Raw genomic sequence first — 16810 nt, forward strand, 5'->3', positions numbered from 1 at the left:
CAATTGAGAACGGCTGTGTCGATTTGGAACGGCTCAGCCGTTCTTCCCGCCTGGCTCAGCCGGGAATTTCGGCTTTGGAACGGCTTTGATTCAGACGCCGAACTTTTCATGAGCCGAACCTAATGCATAAATTATGTTAACGTATTTCAAATACTGAAAAAATAAAAAAATAAAAAACAACGCTGACATTTCGATTGGTTTTGCTTCAAGTAAATTAAGTTCGGCTAATTAAATTCGGCGTCTGAATCAAAACGCGGGATTTTCGTGATTTGGGCCGACCTTAATTTGAATTAAGTTCGGCTCATGAAAAGTTCGGCGTCTGAACTGGGCCTAAGACTTTTTTTTTACAGTTTTCCTCACTGGAACTTGAATTAAATTCAACGTAACTCAAATGATGGTCATGTTTAATAACTGCTTACGCCACAGCAAAAAAAAAAAAAAAAAAAAAAAAATGGCAATAGTCCGCGCGGTCATTCACATCGGGCCCTTCTCGCATGAGCACAGGATCAGAGAGCACAGCCTATTTGCCGAGGATGAGAAGTGCACTACGTTGTGATTTGAGCATTACGAACAGTCTACCAAAATACAGATTATATTTGATTCTTATCTGTAAAATGAATGGTATTTGATGCCAATTGAACAAGCAACTTTCATTTGACCGCCGATGGTCAACAGGCACTCCAACCCTCTTTTAGGTCGAGGGGACCCTGGAACCAAGAAGAAACCACTTGTTGGCGGCGGGAAGATGGCGGAAGGCTTGAAAGCATGGTCTTAATTTTTCAAAGTTGCTCTCCAGGAACACAGCTTTGATGTTCAACACTGCTGAAAATTTCGCAACATCAGATGTATTAAGATGGATGTAAGATAGAACGCCCAGTGGTTCTACTCTCAGCGAAAATTCAGGAGGCAGACTGGGAACTAGTTTACCCATGTGTTGCACTACTTGCAAAGCGGGATGGGATTGAATGCTGGCGGTGCGCGTTTTTTCACCTTCGGCGCGAAAGCTTGAAAGATCTCTTCGAAAAACAGTTTAAACAGGTCAGTTTGCTTTCTAACACTTCCTAAAATGTGTTCATTATGCTCTACTTACTATTTATATTTAATTTATTTACTGGTATGGTAATTTTTACTCTTGTTTTCAGTTATAAATGACTTTGCGAAGCGCCATGTGCAAAAATTTGGCTCTGCATGGCCGCGGCTTGTTGGGCCGTAGAAAAGTTGATGGTTTCAACAGAAGGACGGCTTGACGTATAACTTTGGTTGCTAGTATGGATTGAAAAAAGAGAATCTCCTGACTTAGGAAGCATGTGAAGCTGCCAAAGGATATTCCAGGTAAAGTCTTGTGTTTACGTACGGTGTTTGTCTGACAATCTGGGATTGTACAATGTAAAAGAAATGCGGTTTCTCTGTGAGTACCGGAGTACATATGACATCAAACAAAAGACAGAAAACAAAACAACTCCAAACAAGACCACAGTAGGTGTAAAGCAATACAAATACAATGCCCTCCGGTATACCTGCCAACTCTCACGCCTTAGGCTTGAGTCTCACGGCTGTGGGTTGAAAACTTCGATCTCACGCCGGCTCACACTTGCGGGCCAATTTCTCACGCTTGATTGAAAAATGTGAGTTGTTGCCGTCTTGCTAGACACAATTTCCAAAAATATGTTAACTCAGACCCATGTTAGAACAAAAAACCATGTGCAAAAGGAATAAATGACAATACCGTCCTCGCGATCTCTGATTTTTGAAGGTGAAAAGCACTGGGAGCGAGCTCGCGTCTATACGCGTCCTGAGACTTCGGGCGTCCTCGGAAGACTTCGGACGTCTTCGGAAGACTTCGGAATTCTTCGGGAATCTTCGGAAATAATCGTGTCGTCTTCAAAAATCTCAGCACTCCCAGGATAAAAATCTCGTGCCTATATCTTAGAAAAAGTTGGCAGGTATACTCCGGTACCTGCAGAAAGACCCAAAAAAGTGGGGGGTGGGGGGGGGGGGGGTTGATACTGTTGGAGCCCTAGAGTCACCATATTTTGTCCTTGAAGCCTGTATCGCAAAGTCTTTTTCTTCTGGGTTTCCGGACAAAACTGTTGTCTCTGGCTGAATGGAGCTAAGATAGGTGGGAATTTTTCTGCAGTCGTTTCTTATATTCCAAACAATTTTCTCAAGTTTCAAGTTTGTTTTTTTGCGAAAATAAAAACAATTACAAGACAGTGTAATAAAGTAAAGGTGGCAAGGAAGCCCATGAGAAACCACAAGGCTCCTCTATAATATATACATTAACAGATTAACAGCAGAATAATGACAGAATCAATGGCAGAGTAGAAATAGAACAGGGCTAATACATTAAGTTAAATTACCTATTTGTTTGAAGTATAATTAGGCTAAAAGGAATTGAAAATCGAAAAAGTGAAAACAAACAAACAAAAAAAATATAGGTTTACAAGTGAGAGGAATGCTTAATTCAGTTTCAAAGTGAAAGAGGCAATACTTGTTGCATTTAGAATTTCAGAGCTGAGAGAATTAAAGAATTTTGGGCCTTGGAAACAGATAGAAAACTTTTTTTATATCAGGCCTACAAAGGGGTAAATAAAAGAGCCCCAAACTTCTTGTTTCATAAGAATGCACTTGGTGTGTCAGTGAAAACATGTTATTAAAACTTTGGTGTTCCCTATCCTTGGTGAACTGTCTTTGGCCAAGTGATCCAATATAGTGTGCGAGAAATCCTTTTGAACACAGACCATGGTTGCAAAAATCCCATGTGTCTTAATTAAGATGCTTTAATGCAACCTGGCCCTTGTCATTTTCTTAGCAGTAATGAAAATGCCTTGCTCCCTCCGACATTACACACTTGTTATTGGCTACCCTGGGTGGGTGGGGGGGGGGGGGGAGGGGACACCAGACCATAGGTGTGAGAATTAGGGACATTGTGCAAACTTTGCAACAATCTCAAGGACTTGAGGTGGAGGAAATGTGGGAGCTTAGATTTATGGCAAACCAACTCAGGGATATTGTGGGGACTTTGCTTCTGCTAAAGAAGGAGGATATTCGAAGCAAGTAGTAGTCTTTTCAGAAAACGTGACAGACTTTAAAAAGGTTATGTGAATAGCTGAAATTTTAACAAGAATTTTTCGTCTCAAGCATCAAAGTAACCATTCAAGGAACTCAAATGATGGTCTAATGTTAAAGTACAATGCGTTATGTTTCCAAATAACAGTGAACTGAAATATTTGCCATAATTTGCGTATAAATGCATAGTTGTCATAAGACAGGACAGATTTAGAACAGCTGCCTGCAGAGAGTTAAGGCCAGATGAAAAAGTTGAAATTAACCTATTGATCACCGTGCTGGCCAAAACAGGCTGCAATTTCGCGGTCACTCGCATTTGGTTCCTGCCTCCCCTAGAAGGGTTACTTTTGTCCCCTATTGTTCTAACCAATCAGAATCCACTGTCTGCATGTATATTTCTAGGTCTAAGGGGGGCCTAGTAAAAAGAAGTTTTTGTCTACCCAAGAAAATATCAAATTCTAGTTTAATGGAGTCCGATAGGGGTGACGAGTAAATTTTCAGACGCCAATTTTTGCTTTTTCAGAAGGAAAACACACCTTTTTGAAATGGTAAATTGAAAGAAGGACAGCTAAGGAATACTTAACAGTTTCAACAGCAGAAATCCAAGAATAAACAACTAAGAAATTGTGCCTCACGGACATGCTGTTAGGAAAGTTGTAAGGATTAGCTGTCAGGAAAAAAAAGATCCAATCAATCTTGATCAAAAAAATATCTCAGTGCAAATTCACAGTCAGGCATGTGTTAAGATGTATAATTTACTTTACTTGTTCGCAGATAGTGCTTGAGCATTTCCGAGAAAAGTCTGCTATTGGAATGATAATTATCTTGTGATGGCAAAATTATCCCTCTTTGCCTTACTTTCATAAACTCTCTGAATTCTCCTGTCTAAGTCATTGAACAGTCCTTCAGGGGTCCTCAAATGATAACTTCTTTGTTTTGAACTCCCTGAATTCGGCCATTTCTCTTGACGTTTCAGGGGTGTAAAATCACAAGCAGGAAATAATTATTGATCCCCCCTTTCTGACTGGGTTATAATGCAGTGTTTTATAGCTCACATCCTGTATGTGTATTTGTTGATGCCCCTCTGAGGGTACTACGTCATCATCATCAAATATTTATTCTGTTCGGACAGTGCAGGTCAGAATTAAGTGAACCAAAACATATGCATACGACCCACCTTCTGAAAAAGTATATATGAGTCTGGAAATCTGCAGATGCACATCTAGTTGGACACATAAATATTATTAGTATTAAACTAGCTCATTGTTTTTGCATTGTCGAACTACCATTTTTCTTTTGAATAGCCTGAAAAAAGCCTTTTAGGTGGATTTAACATACCTTATTCTTACTAATTTTTGAATTTCACAAGTAATAATTTTCACGATTGTACTAAAGTTTACTAAATTTCACGATTTTGTCAGTGTTTTATTTTATTAAACCCTGAGCTTAGGCCACTAGTGTTACAAAGATTAAGGAAATACTGAAAAGATACAAAGGTCTTATTCAATCTAACTACAAGGAGCCTACAAATGGAAACCTTGATGACTCTATATACTGAAGAGGTTTTGGCTGAATTAGAAGCTGAAGAAACTAGTGAATAGGAGGTAGAGTGCTAGTCGTAAACAAGACCGGAAAGATTTTTTCAAGGACAAATAGTTACAGTTTTAATTCAGAACAATTCACCACAAGGTCTGGTCAACTTAGAACATTTAAAATTGTTATGTGATATGGTATTAAATTTCACGTGTTTAGATTTCGCCCAATCTTTTTTTTCGCGAGTATTATTTATTTAGTACATGTACTAGTGAAAATTAGCAAGAGTAAGCTTAAGTAGTATACCTATACTTGCAGACTATGAGAAATTGAGGAATTGATTCCATGAAAGTTTGTATTTTTTGACTTCCTTTTAGAAACAGTCAGGGCAAAAAACTTTTTTTTTATTCCACTTGTCCATTGGACGAGTAACATTCAGATTCTGGTTGTCCGAAAGTTAAATTTACTTGTCCGAAATAATTATTAAAGTGAATAACAAAATGTCATAAGAAAACGTAGAAATTGTATAATCTGTTTTGTACCAAATCTCAAGTATTTATTTTAACAGTTATTTCAATTTATGTTGTTCTTTGCACTTTTCAATACAACACCATTTCATACAGACACATCGGGGATCACTCACATTCTTTATACATGACTTGAGAAAATGCAGCACATCTATGAGGCATTAAAACTGCGATCTAAGATGACTCCTTTGACTCCTTGTCGATTTTATGGCTTATTCGCTGTAGCGACGCCTGCTCTGGTTTTTCTTCGCTTTTAGCTCGTTGAAAACAAAAGTAATGAGAATGGCTCTTCTCGTGACTCACAAGAGAATCACGGCGAAAATCAGAGGCAGACGATTCATTGATGCCGACATAAAGCTGGCTCGCTTTATCGGCTATTGTTGGATACCTGCTGCACACAGGGAAATTCTTTTTTCCATATCATGTTGGTTGGAATTTTCGAATTCGACTTTCTTCATATTTTTTCACAGGTTTTATTACTTCTTTATAATCACAAAACTTGCCACAACGGTAATTGCATTGTTCACCTTGTCTCAGACGAGGTCGTCATTTCCATATATGGTATGTGGATCCCAGTCTTCATCGAAAAAACAGAACCAGATATTCTCGGAAAACAGAAGCAAAAACGGGAAAGTTGCCGTGAGAAGAAACCAAACTTCGCGAAACTCAGGCTAGTTTACAATGTCAAAAATGCTTGGGAACTCAGACTTCAGTAGAAAAGAACATTTTTTTTAGGCAAACTCTACTCGTCCCGTAGGACAAGTGCTTTTGGAAATCCACTCGTCCGAGATACGAGAGTACTCGTCTCGGACGGGCGGACGAGTGGAAGTTTTTTGCCCTGAACAGTCAAGTAAAACTTAGAGCAAGAACTACTTGGTTATGTTCTGCACATAGAAGAAACTTTAACATATCTTTAATAGCACTGCGTGCAATATTTTTCTCTAATATGTTTGTCATGTTAGGACCCCCCGCTCCCCCTCCCCCAATGACTCAGACAAGAACTGTGATTACTTAAAAGACTTAGTACTGGAGGACTCTGGACATCAAAAATAGGCTATAACGGCAATAAACATGATCCGGAAAATTTCGTGGAATAATAAATAAAAGACAGTTCTTCATTTCCCAGGGAAATGGAAAACTTAAGCTATGTTTCCAACCTTCTCTCCTCTCCTGGCCACTTATGAGAACAGTTATACCAAATATCTGGAATTAAATACCCAAGGATATCCCTACTAAAAAAAATATATCCATTCTCCCCCACCCCCACTTCCTTCGGGCAATGGAAGTCTTTTATTTCGATGCTCATGAACAAAAGACATATGCACAATGTAGATTACAGTGATCCATTGAATCAGGCCAGAGTTACACACACACACACAAAAAAAAGAAATTTTCCCAGAAAAATTGAATAAACTTGTGACCTTTTGACAGACCACTATTTTTGTTAAAAATTTACTCTTTCCTCTACATTTAGGCCAAATGTTTTCCTTGTCAAGGAATTTATACTCAATGGCTAAGATGCCTAGACAAAAAGTGAAAACAACGAATGAAAATGAAAGAAAGAGTGAGCATGCAAATTCAAAGAACTGCCCAGGTTGTTGTTACTCTCATTCAAAGATCTCAAAAATTTGAATTGTTCTCATGCCTGAAATCAAATTTTTCACCCATTTATCAATTACAACAGATATATTATTATTTCTGTTACACATTGAACAAAGTCTCTAAAGTTATTTTCTCTTTTTTGCCAGACAAAGAAGAAAACCAGATGGATAGAAGATAGACATTTCTGGTCCAACTTGCCAGCTCTTGTTTGAACTTGGACAATTTTCACTTGTAAGTATAAAATGGTATAACCTTGCAATATACTTGGCGCATAATAATGATTGGCCAACACACACATAAGAACAAAAAAAGGGAAAGGGCATCATGACTCCAAGACAGTAGAATAAGGCTTCTTAAGTGATCTATTGGTTTAGTCTTCAGAGCTCCATATTAAAGTCAAAATCATAGCTCCATGACAGGCATCATGGCTCCAAGACAAAAAATTAAGGGTTCTAGGGATTGATTGGCTAATATACTTCAGAGCTCCATTTAGCCAAATTCAGGATTTAGGTCTGGGCTCAAGCAGAGAATAGCTTTGGGCTCCAGCCTCCATGCTAAATACTTCCTGGTTCCAGGGCTCCAAAGTTAGAGGGAATAAGGGTGTTGGATGTAAGATTATTGTTGTTTAACCCTGTGTGATCAGTAAAACAGTCATTTAAAATATGATTTTTTCATTTCAAAAGAAATAGAAACTTAAGCTCTGTTTCCAACCCTCTCTCCTCTCCTGGCAAAGTTATGTGAACAGTTATACCAAATATCTAGAATTAAATACCCAAGCATATCCATACTCCCCCTAAAAAAATATATCCATTCTCCCCTGCCCCCACTTTCTTCGGGCAATGGAAGTCTTTTATTTATATGCTCATGACCAAAAGACATATGTACAGTGTAGATTACAGTGATCCGTTGAATAAGGCCAAAGTTGCACATAAGAAAAAACTAAGAAATTTTCCCAGAATAATTGAATAAACTTGTGACCTTCTGATGGACCACTAGTTTTGTTAAAAATTTACTCTTACCTCTACATTTAGGCCAAACGTTTTTTATACTCAATGGCTAAGATACCTAGACAAAAAGTGAAAACAACAAATGAAAATGAAAGAAAGAGTGACCATGCAAATTCAAAGAACTGCCCGAGTTGTTGTTGCTCTCATTCAAAGATCTCAAAAATTTGAATTGTTCTCATGCCTGAAATCAAATTTCCACACATTAGTCAATTACAACAGATATATATTCGTGTTACATGTTGAACAAAGTGTCTAAAGTCAGGGCTGTCACTAAGATTTCAAGTTGCTGGATAAATACAACAAGTAGGTAGGGAATCAAACAGCTAGGACTTTTTTTGGTTCTATTTTTCTTCTATTTTCCTATGAAAATAGCCAGGGGCCACGTTCTTAGTAACTGGGGGAAATCCCCGGCCCCCGCCTCTTAATGACAGCCCTGAAAGTTATTTTCTCTTTTTTGGCAGACAAAGAAGAAAACCAGATGGAAAGAAGATAGACATCTGTGGGAAGTGGAGAGGTTGGACAGGAGGACAGCAAGGACAAGAAGAATCCAGATGACTTCAAATACACATGGCTTGGTTTGAATCTTAAAGCTGGGGCTACTTTAATTTTTTTAATACAATTAACTTTTTCAAAGCTTTAGAAATTTAAATGAACTCTGACCCAGCCCGGGAGGTCTTTGAATGTGGGGTAGGAGCAAGTGGGCGTACGGGGAGGTTTTTCACCCAGCTGTTGTTCCACAACCCCCATTCAATTAAGCCGTTGCTTTGGAACTTTTTTTTTTTTTCACCTTATGTGTTGATAGTTTCTTAGCCCATTACTATTTAACCAGCTACAAAGTTTCTTTTTTCTCACATTCAGTTTATAATTAAGCCCGCACCCTATCTGATTTTTGCATGTCTTCAAAATTTCTAGAATATGTAATATTTCAATTGAGTCATTTCTTCTTAGGAGCAATGGCTCAATGAAAGCAATTTCTCTTTTCTTTTTTTTTTTTGTCCGTAAAAGTACCCCTACCAAGCAGAGAAACAAAAAAAAATCATTTTCTTTCTGTAGCTGGTTAGATATATACTGAGCAAACCCAAGCTTGCCAACCATTCAAGGATGATGCAGGGCATTACGTGTACCTGATTTCGTTCCATAATTTAAATTTGAATGAACCACTTTTGGTGGATGTTTGGGGATTAAATTTAGCAAAGAAAAAATACAATTTCCAATCTTACATTGTACTCAAATGCGGCTGCATTTGACACTAAATTTTTTCATAACATGCAAAATTTAGCAGAAGCCAATTCTCTATTTTTTCAGTAACTTTTGCTGGTTTGGTTGGCAAGTTTTTTGCCTTCTGTTGTGAGTGTGCCGCCATCAAGTATACACACAAGTGTCCATTTTTGTTGTAGTAAAAAAGGTTTTACCACTAAGAAATATACATCCTTTTCTTTTTCCTTAAAAAGGGTGTGGAAAATTACCATTCTCCTACACAGCTTTCAACTAGATTAAGAGCATTCCTTTGCTTCCTTTGAGGTTTTTCTTTTCCTACTATTAATACCCTTTAGCACAAATTTGCAGAACTTGTAAATCTTCCCAGCTGGAAAAATAGAAAATCTTTAGAGGTATTCAGATCAAATGAAACTAAACATCAAAATCAGCAGTCAGTTAACATTTTCCTTTCAAAAAAAAAAAAAAAAATCAGAAGGTAAAGTGCTAGAAATTATCTTTCACTTGACTTTTGTTTGAGGATTCAGCATGAAAGATTACAGCAAAGAAAATTGGTGGATTAATTTTTTTAACACAGAAGTGAGACACTTGTTTGTACCCAGTCAGAGGAATAAGGTCACTGTTCAGACTGAATTTGTGCTGACATTCCAATATTAATTTTTTTTTAGGGGCAATTAGTTCATTCTTATTGACCAGAATGTAAATTTACATGTGTGAATTATTTTCTTTGGAGAAAAAGGTTTTCAATTTGGAAGTTTTGCTTCTACTGCAGGAGCTTCATCAGAAAAATGAAGTGTGAAAACACAGCTTTTCATCTCTGATTTAAAAAAATGTGGAAAAGCTGTGTTTTTACACTCCATTTCACTGATGAAGCTTCTGCGATAGAAGTGAAAGTTCCGAATTTAAGACCTCATTCTCCGAAGAAAAGAATGTACACACGTTAATTATTTTACTGATTTAGAATGTTAAATGAAGATCCTGACAGCTGGCCTTCATTTTAATTATTTTAATAGGCTCAGAGATTTGCCAAAATCTTATTCCTCCAACTTCTGCGCTAAACTTAGTGTTTTCAAAACAGTGATGGAACTACTGAAAGGGATTTACATTTATCGGGCCTTTTTGAACCTCTTAAAGAAAAATAATTTCCTTATAATTTTTTGTGGCCAACTTGAACGAGTCTTAAAATGCACTGAAAAGCCAAAGTGAAGTGCAAATTCTTCTGTTCAAAATCCAACTGATAGCCAGTTGACAATTTTTATTGCAACAATTATTGTCATGACAACCAACAGAAAATAGAGGACAAGATACCTTGAAACTCACCAATCACAAGCCTTGGACAAGGTCTTTGAACTGACAGAACAAAACTTTTAATAGATTCTTCTAATTGAGATCAAATTACATGTTAAACATAACTGTTGGTTGCAATTTTGAAGTTCAGAGTTTGCCTGTAAATGCCATTATCATTCAAAATTAATGTAAATAGCAGTGTCCATTGCTGTTTTAAATTTTCATTAAATTATGACCTACATATTTCAGTCATGATCATGTTGAACAAAATTGTACAATGCATTAAGCATTTAAATCAATTGGGAAAGGAAATGAGTACTGACAGTACTGACACAATGCAGCATTTGAAATGGTGGTGACAATAATTCATTCTTTTTTGGCTCCACTTTGAAATGACATCTCATAACATGTTAGACTATTCCTCACCGATGTCAGATCAGTATTTTCATCCAATTAGTATATTCTTAGCATGTACAATGACAAACAGACTCTGCTGTAATGTTTCCAGTAGCATACAGTTAATGCTCAACATGATCATGATTGGGTAGTTTGATAGTTGGCCTAAGTACCATTTAACTCATTTCAAAACAAAGGAAGCTGGAACAATATTAAGTCATCGCTGTTATGCAAAAATGGAGCACTGAGTAACTATTTAATTTTCTTGGACACATATTCACGTTTAATTTTCATCACTTAGAACTTTTCCTCTCCCCATAAGGGGCCCTTTGAGGGATAACGAAACAAATTAACTGGAAACAATTTTTTCCATAGGTAGACACAATCATTCTGCTTCCTTTGTTTTGTAGAACTCATGCTCATTGACACTGAAATTATTTTGAGACTTGTCTAGGTGATAGTTCTAGGAAGAAATGGTTATTTTGGGGTTTCGTTAGACAGATGATATCTTTCAGCCACTTTACACAAATTATGCACAATATTGAAGACAAACTTTATAGTGTTGGCCTTGGTCAAAAAATGGCAACTCTGTTAATGAAAGGAATCAACTTCAACTGTTTCATATTATTATTTCTGGCTTTTCTCTGGAAAAGCTGTAAGGATTGGGAAAAACAAAACTTGTGGCTGAGGGATCTTTTATAATTTTGTGTTGTCAATGAGTTTGATTTGTATCTATAGTAATTACTTTTTGTTTTTTATCAGCTTTATTAGCAGATAACACAAACTGGCGGCACACTCTCAATCTAGCCAATCATCTCCCTGCCACTGGGTTGCGGAAACTCTGGTTCTGAGGAGGTCTGTGTTTCTGGCGTCCTCTGCAATATTCCAACTGAGAATCCTGGAGGGTTTATTCTGATTGACTGATTTCTGAGGGGTGATGTGGACACTGGGAGATTCACTGTTGATTCACAAGAGGACATGACAACATGGAGGCAGGTGAGGGTTTGTTTCCTGTGTCTTCTGGGTTTGATTCAGCTTTGCTTGCTAAATTATTGCAGAGGGAAGTTATTTTGGTCAAGATGCTTGTTTCACTTCCACTGTCAAGGATGAAAAACTTAGGTGTTTAAGTGACGGGGCTATGGTCAGGCTACTCTGATGGATGGTGGTAGGGGGGACATTGAGAGGCTGGGGACCCTGCACGCCCCTCTCTGTCGACTAACATATAGCAATTCGGATTGAGCTGGAACTTTTGTTGAGGGGATTCTTTGCTGTTTAGCCTTGTAGTCTGTAAGCAGGGTGGGGAACTCCCCACCTTCGCCATGCTTACAGCCCACTTGCTGTGTTGCTGCCTAATCAAGTTTTTCTGCGCATTGAGCATTTTCTGCAGTCGCAAAATCCTTTCACTCCAAATTTTAACTTCGAGCCAAAACATTTTCTTAAGTTTTTCATTAACAAACCATAAGCAAAGGGTACTGCCCTTTTCCATTTTGTTTGTATAATCACCAAATTTTATGCCAAAAATTGACTGATCATTTCCTTCCAATGAAAAATAATTTATGAACTACATGTAAAGTTTACCGACCAAATTTTCTTTAACAATAAATAAAGTAATTGTTTGTCTCATAATGTAGTCACTTAAGTGGTAGAAGATTGTGATCTTCAACTCAAGTAACAACATCATGAGACAAACGATTGTTTATTTATTATTCTAACTCACTGATTAACAAAACACGTCACGTGATACAAAATTAGACAGCGTTTATCAGACGATAACCACTGTCTGATTTTATCGTCAAGAAATACCAAACAAAACATCACTGTTTTAGGTTTTAGATATTTCACTCCAAACCAACAAATTAGTCAGCTTACATTTATTTTCCTGCAGTCATGCTATGGCTAGCACTGGCTGTTTTCTCTTTCTAAAACGTATGTGTTTAAGGAATTAATCAGAGGGTTATAGAATAAATAAACCCCTTTCTGGTTTACTGGTATATCAGATGATAATACCCTCAGTTTAAAGATTGTCCTCAAAATTTCACAGTTGCCGTTGAAGCTTTGTTTCTGGGCCAACTGTTTATTTTTTTAGACAATCTTTCAGCCCTGGGCATTATACTTTTTTTTTTTCTTTTTTGTTTATTTTATTTTATTATTATTTTTTTTAATATTCTCTGATATACCAGCTGCCTGATGGGGTTTATTTAGTAAAATTATTATATTCTACCAAAATGATCAATAATATCCTCTCACAATTTTTCTAAGACATCTTTCAGTTTTGTTGAAAATTTACCTTTTGTCTCCAACAACAATTCTTGTAGGAATACGGCTACTGTATCCATAAAACAATTTCTCGATGAATTTTGTTCAGATTCCAGGACTCCAGGTACACAATACATGAATCCTACACCTCTCAAGTGCTTGTGTTCATGTATAGTGTTTGGGCTGCCTGTGACCAGATGAAATGCACTATGACATCATGTGACATAACAGTTTAAAGAATTCACTTGGGCCTACCTTGGTTCTTTATTTTTTATTAAAGAAATGCTTATTGATGTACTGTTGTCTAATGATGTCACGGTTCAAATCTCTTTCTCAAATCATTAATAATTCATGAAACAAAAAGGAAATCACCGTGAAGGCGGTTTGGGAAATTATCACAAATGTTGGTAAACGTTCTCTTTGAATTTCTCTAAGAATTACTAGTATTAATGGTTTGAGAAGCTATGTCAAACACTCGAAAGACTTTCATCCGTTTTCCACACATCTCGAAGTTGGTCTAAAAAAACTAGGCTTCGCCTCGTTTTTTCAAGCCACTTCTCGGGTTTGGAAATCGGATGAAACTCTTCCTTTGTTTGATGTACATGTATGATTTCAGAAAATTGATTTGCAATAAGTTGGGCAAGCCTAAGTTTTCATCTCTTTAAAATAAATTGGCTATAAAGGAAATCGTAACAAGAGATTTCTTTTCACGGCCAGCACTAAATTATGCATGTTTACAAAAAATGCATTCAAAAACATGACAGCTTTCATAACATTTTTTTACTTGAATGCTCTAAACCGTTTCATTAGCATAATATTACACGTGCTTTACGTCATCCGATTAATTCATTTCGCCATTTCGAATAATAATAATAATAATAATAATAATAATAATAATAATAATAATAATATATAATGTTCAAACTCTTAAAACCGTAAATAGTTTTTGTCAAAATGCCGACATCTGCCTTTTGTTTCACACCCAATGTTGAGAAAACATTCAAATAAACCAAGTTTTACCGCAGGCTAGCGAACATCAAAAATTTAACCACAAAAAAATTAGGTCGGCTTTCTTTATTATTTAGCGCTTTCACACATTAAATTTTGTTTTCTGCTTGGATTTTGCGACTAAATGGCGGGATTAGGGGCGGCAAATTTCGCTTTTGGCAGCTTCATAGAAAGAACTACTCTCCACGAGATTTTATGGTGCTCTTTGATTTGCTGTATGACAAGGTGCGGCCGGGGAAATGGTAGACGGCACGCTGAACCGGTCTCGTCCTCCTCCTCCTATGATGAAATGCCGACCTTGCTCTTGAACAGCGGCGCTTATTTTTTTCATCCAAGACAGTGGAAGATTTAAACCCAAACATTGAATTTGGGGAAAATTTAATTTAATTTTACCGAATGGCCAAATTATGAAACAAGCATATTCCAACCACTTCCAAACTGATTGGCACTTAAACAAAAATTTAGGAATTGTGGTATCCAGGCAAAGTTGGATTGGACTCTAGAGGGCAGGGAAACAAACCCTCACCAGCTTCCATGTTGTCATGTCCACTTGTGGATCAACAGGGAATCTCCCAGTGTTCACATCACCCCTTAGAAATTATCAGATCAGATAAAACTTACCAGGATTTCAAAGTTGGAATATTTAATGAGGACAAAAGAACACAGAACAACTCAGACGAGAGTGAAAGCGACCCAAAATACAAGGGTGGTGGTTGGCTAGATTTTTTTTCTTCATATTTTTTACAACTTTGTCATTGATAAACAAAATAAACCTTTTTTCACTGCAAACTTAGTGTGTGTTGTTTTTGTCTACAACAATAATTGTGAACCAAGCAAAGTTAAGATTACACTAAACCTTTTTGGCCATGTTACATGCAAAGACCCCTTAGTGCTTAGCTTTAGAGTAAAGTATCCAAAGCTGTACATTATTTCAAAGCTTAAATAATGGACCAACGTAGGAAATCAAACTTCTTTAACACAAAAACTGTACCCACTACAAAAACTTAAGTGCAAATTTACTGAGGTTAATCAACGTCCCATAAACTACCCATGTGGCCACTTCACTCTACTGAACATCCAGTGCTTGCAAAATGTTTAGGAGGTTTTGGACTCTAAAACCGTGTCTGGGATTTATTAAGTGTGTTTTTGTTTTGAATTTACAAGCTCAGACCCAAAAATATGGGGGACAGAAATCACAAATAAAACTTCAAGTCACTTTTACTTTGTTTTGAAAACAGCGGTCAAAAATCCCTGACACTGTTTCAGCGGCCAATACCTGACAAACATCTTGCAATCACCGGATGTTAAGTTAAGTCAAATGGTTGCGCAGTTAATTCACATTTATGCGCCTCAGTAAATTTGAACTTAAGGTCTTGCAGTGGGTACAGTTTTGAGCTAAGAAGTTTGATTTCTTACATTTCTCCATTCTTTTAGCTTTAAAATGATGTACAGCTTTGGATACAGTTTAAGTTTACTCTAAAGCTGAGCGCTTACGGGTCTTTGTATGTAACACAGTCAAAAGGGTTTAGTGTAACCTTAAGTGTCTATATGGCCCATGACTATTTGTTTACTTGATATCTCCAAAATGTGTAGACAAGTGTCCCACCTAAATTGAAAGGCTCAGTGCATAACAAATGGCAGCTATACTGAATTGTCAAAAAGCATCAAACTCAGACAGGCTTGGAACACTTGCCTACACATAGAAATATCAAGAAAAAGAATAGCCATAGGACATGAAGACACTTAAAAGCCCTTGGGATGGCTACATAAACATCAATGCTGTGCTTTTACTAGCAAGAGACACTCTGGCCCCAGTTGTTCATAGAGTGGATAACTTTATCCAGCAGATAAACCACTATCTAGCAGATAAAATGTACTCCAACTAACACATTTTATCCACTGGATGACAACTTTTCTGCTGGATAATGTTATCCACTCTTTGAACAACTGTGTCAAGGTCTTCATATCTGATGTAAGCATGCCACAGCCTGCAATGATTACATAACCAGCCCAATTTTAATAAAGAGCAGATTGATAAAATAATATTAATGTTACCAAAAGACAGCCTTGAATCAAAATTGGTTAAAAAAATCTGTTTTGTCTGTCTTGATCTCAAACTGCCAAGCACTTTGATTTCAGTTGAAATACTTTTGTAGTCATCAAAACAACATTTCCCAGCTGAGGATTCCAATTATTGCTTTTACCTGTTTCCATAGCAATAGTGTGATCTGTACAGAGTCTTGAGTGTTTTGCTCGTGACCAAGTAATTTCCTGAATTTTTACCACAACAATTGTAAGCATATTACTTCATTCAATGTGAACGGATTGCATTTCAATTGTTACACTGAATATTGTTGTCATTCAACGAAAGACTCACTTGACAAGAAAAATGGTCCACAAGCTATAGTCCAAGTCATCACCACAATTAATTCTTCATGGAATTTATCACTCAGCTTAACTTTTTCCAAAGCTTTTGTCAAACTGAGTTTTTCTGGCATTTTGGTCCCAGAATTGTCGAAAGAACAGCGAGTCAGTTTACTTTTTGTTTATAAGGATTGACAAGTGTGATTGCATCTTTTGACTTTTTTAGGGAAGACCTTTGGCAAACGTGTTTTGATTTTTAAGGTCAGGTAGCAGAGAAATCAATGCTAAAAAGAAAGAAATTTTTTGCAAAGTAAAATCTAAGGTTTGTTTCCTTGCCAACAGTTTCTTTGCTTTTGTTGTGGTTTTAGCCTGTGATATGATTTGTGGCGGCATAATAAAAAATGTACTGGGAATCAATCAATATTTGTTATTTCACGTGAGGACAGAGGTGGACACTTATAATATTCAATTTAACGCAAAAAATAAATTTTGGTCTTTTTGGGTCAAAACATCAATCTGCTCTTTATTAAAATAAACACACATAAG

General features: G+C 36.8%; 1 long non-coding RNA gene across 2 annotated transcripts; it reads left to right on the plus strand.

Annotated features, from left to right (window-relative positions):
• Positions 1-939: 939 nt before the first annotated feature.
• Positions 940-8423, plus strand: LOC146463747 (uncharacterized). 2 transcript variants are annotated; one of them, XR_014856859.1, is made up of 4 exons: positions 940-1038; positions 1143-1332; positions 6878-6962; positions 8200-8423. It is a non-coding gene; the product is annotated as an uncharacterized LOC146463747 (long non-coding RNA). The 2 variants fall into 2 exon arrangements; XR_014856858.1 differs by lacking the exon at positions 940-1038 and having other exon boundaries at positions 1051-1332.
• The last annotated feature ends 8387 nt before the right edge of the window (positions 8424-16810 follow it).

The sequence above is a fragment of the Pavona decussata genome, unplaced genomic scaffold (genome assembly GCF_977016875.1).
Source record: "Pavona decussata unplaced genomic scaffold, jaPavDecu1.1 SCAFFOLD_175, whole genome shotgun sequence".
Taxonomy (NCBI): Eukaryota; Metazoa; Cnidaria; class Anthozoa; order Scleractinia; family Agariciidae; genus Pavona; species Pavona decussata.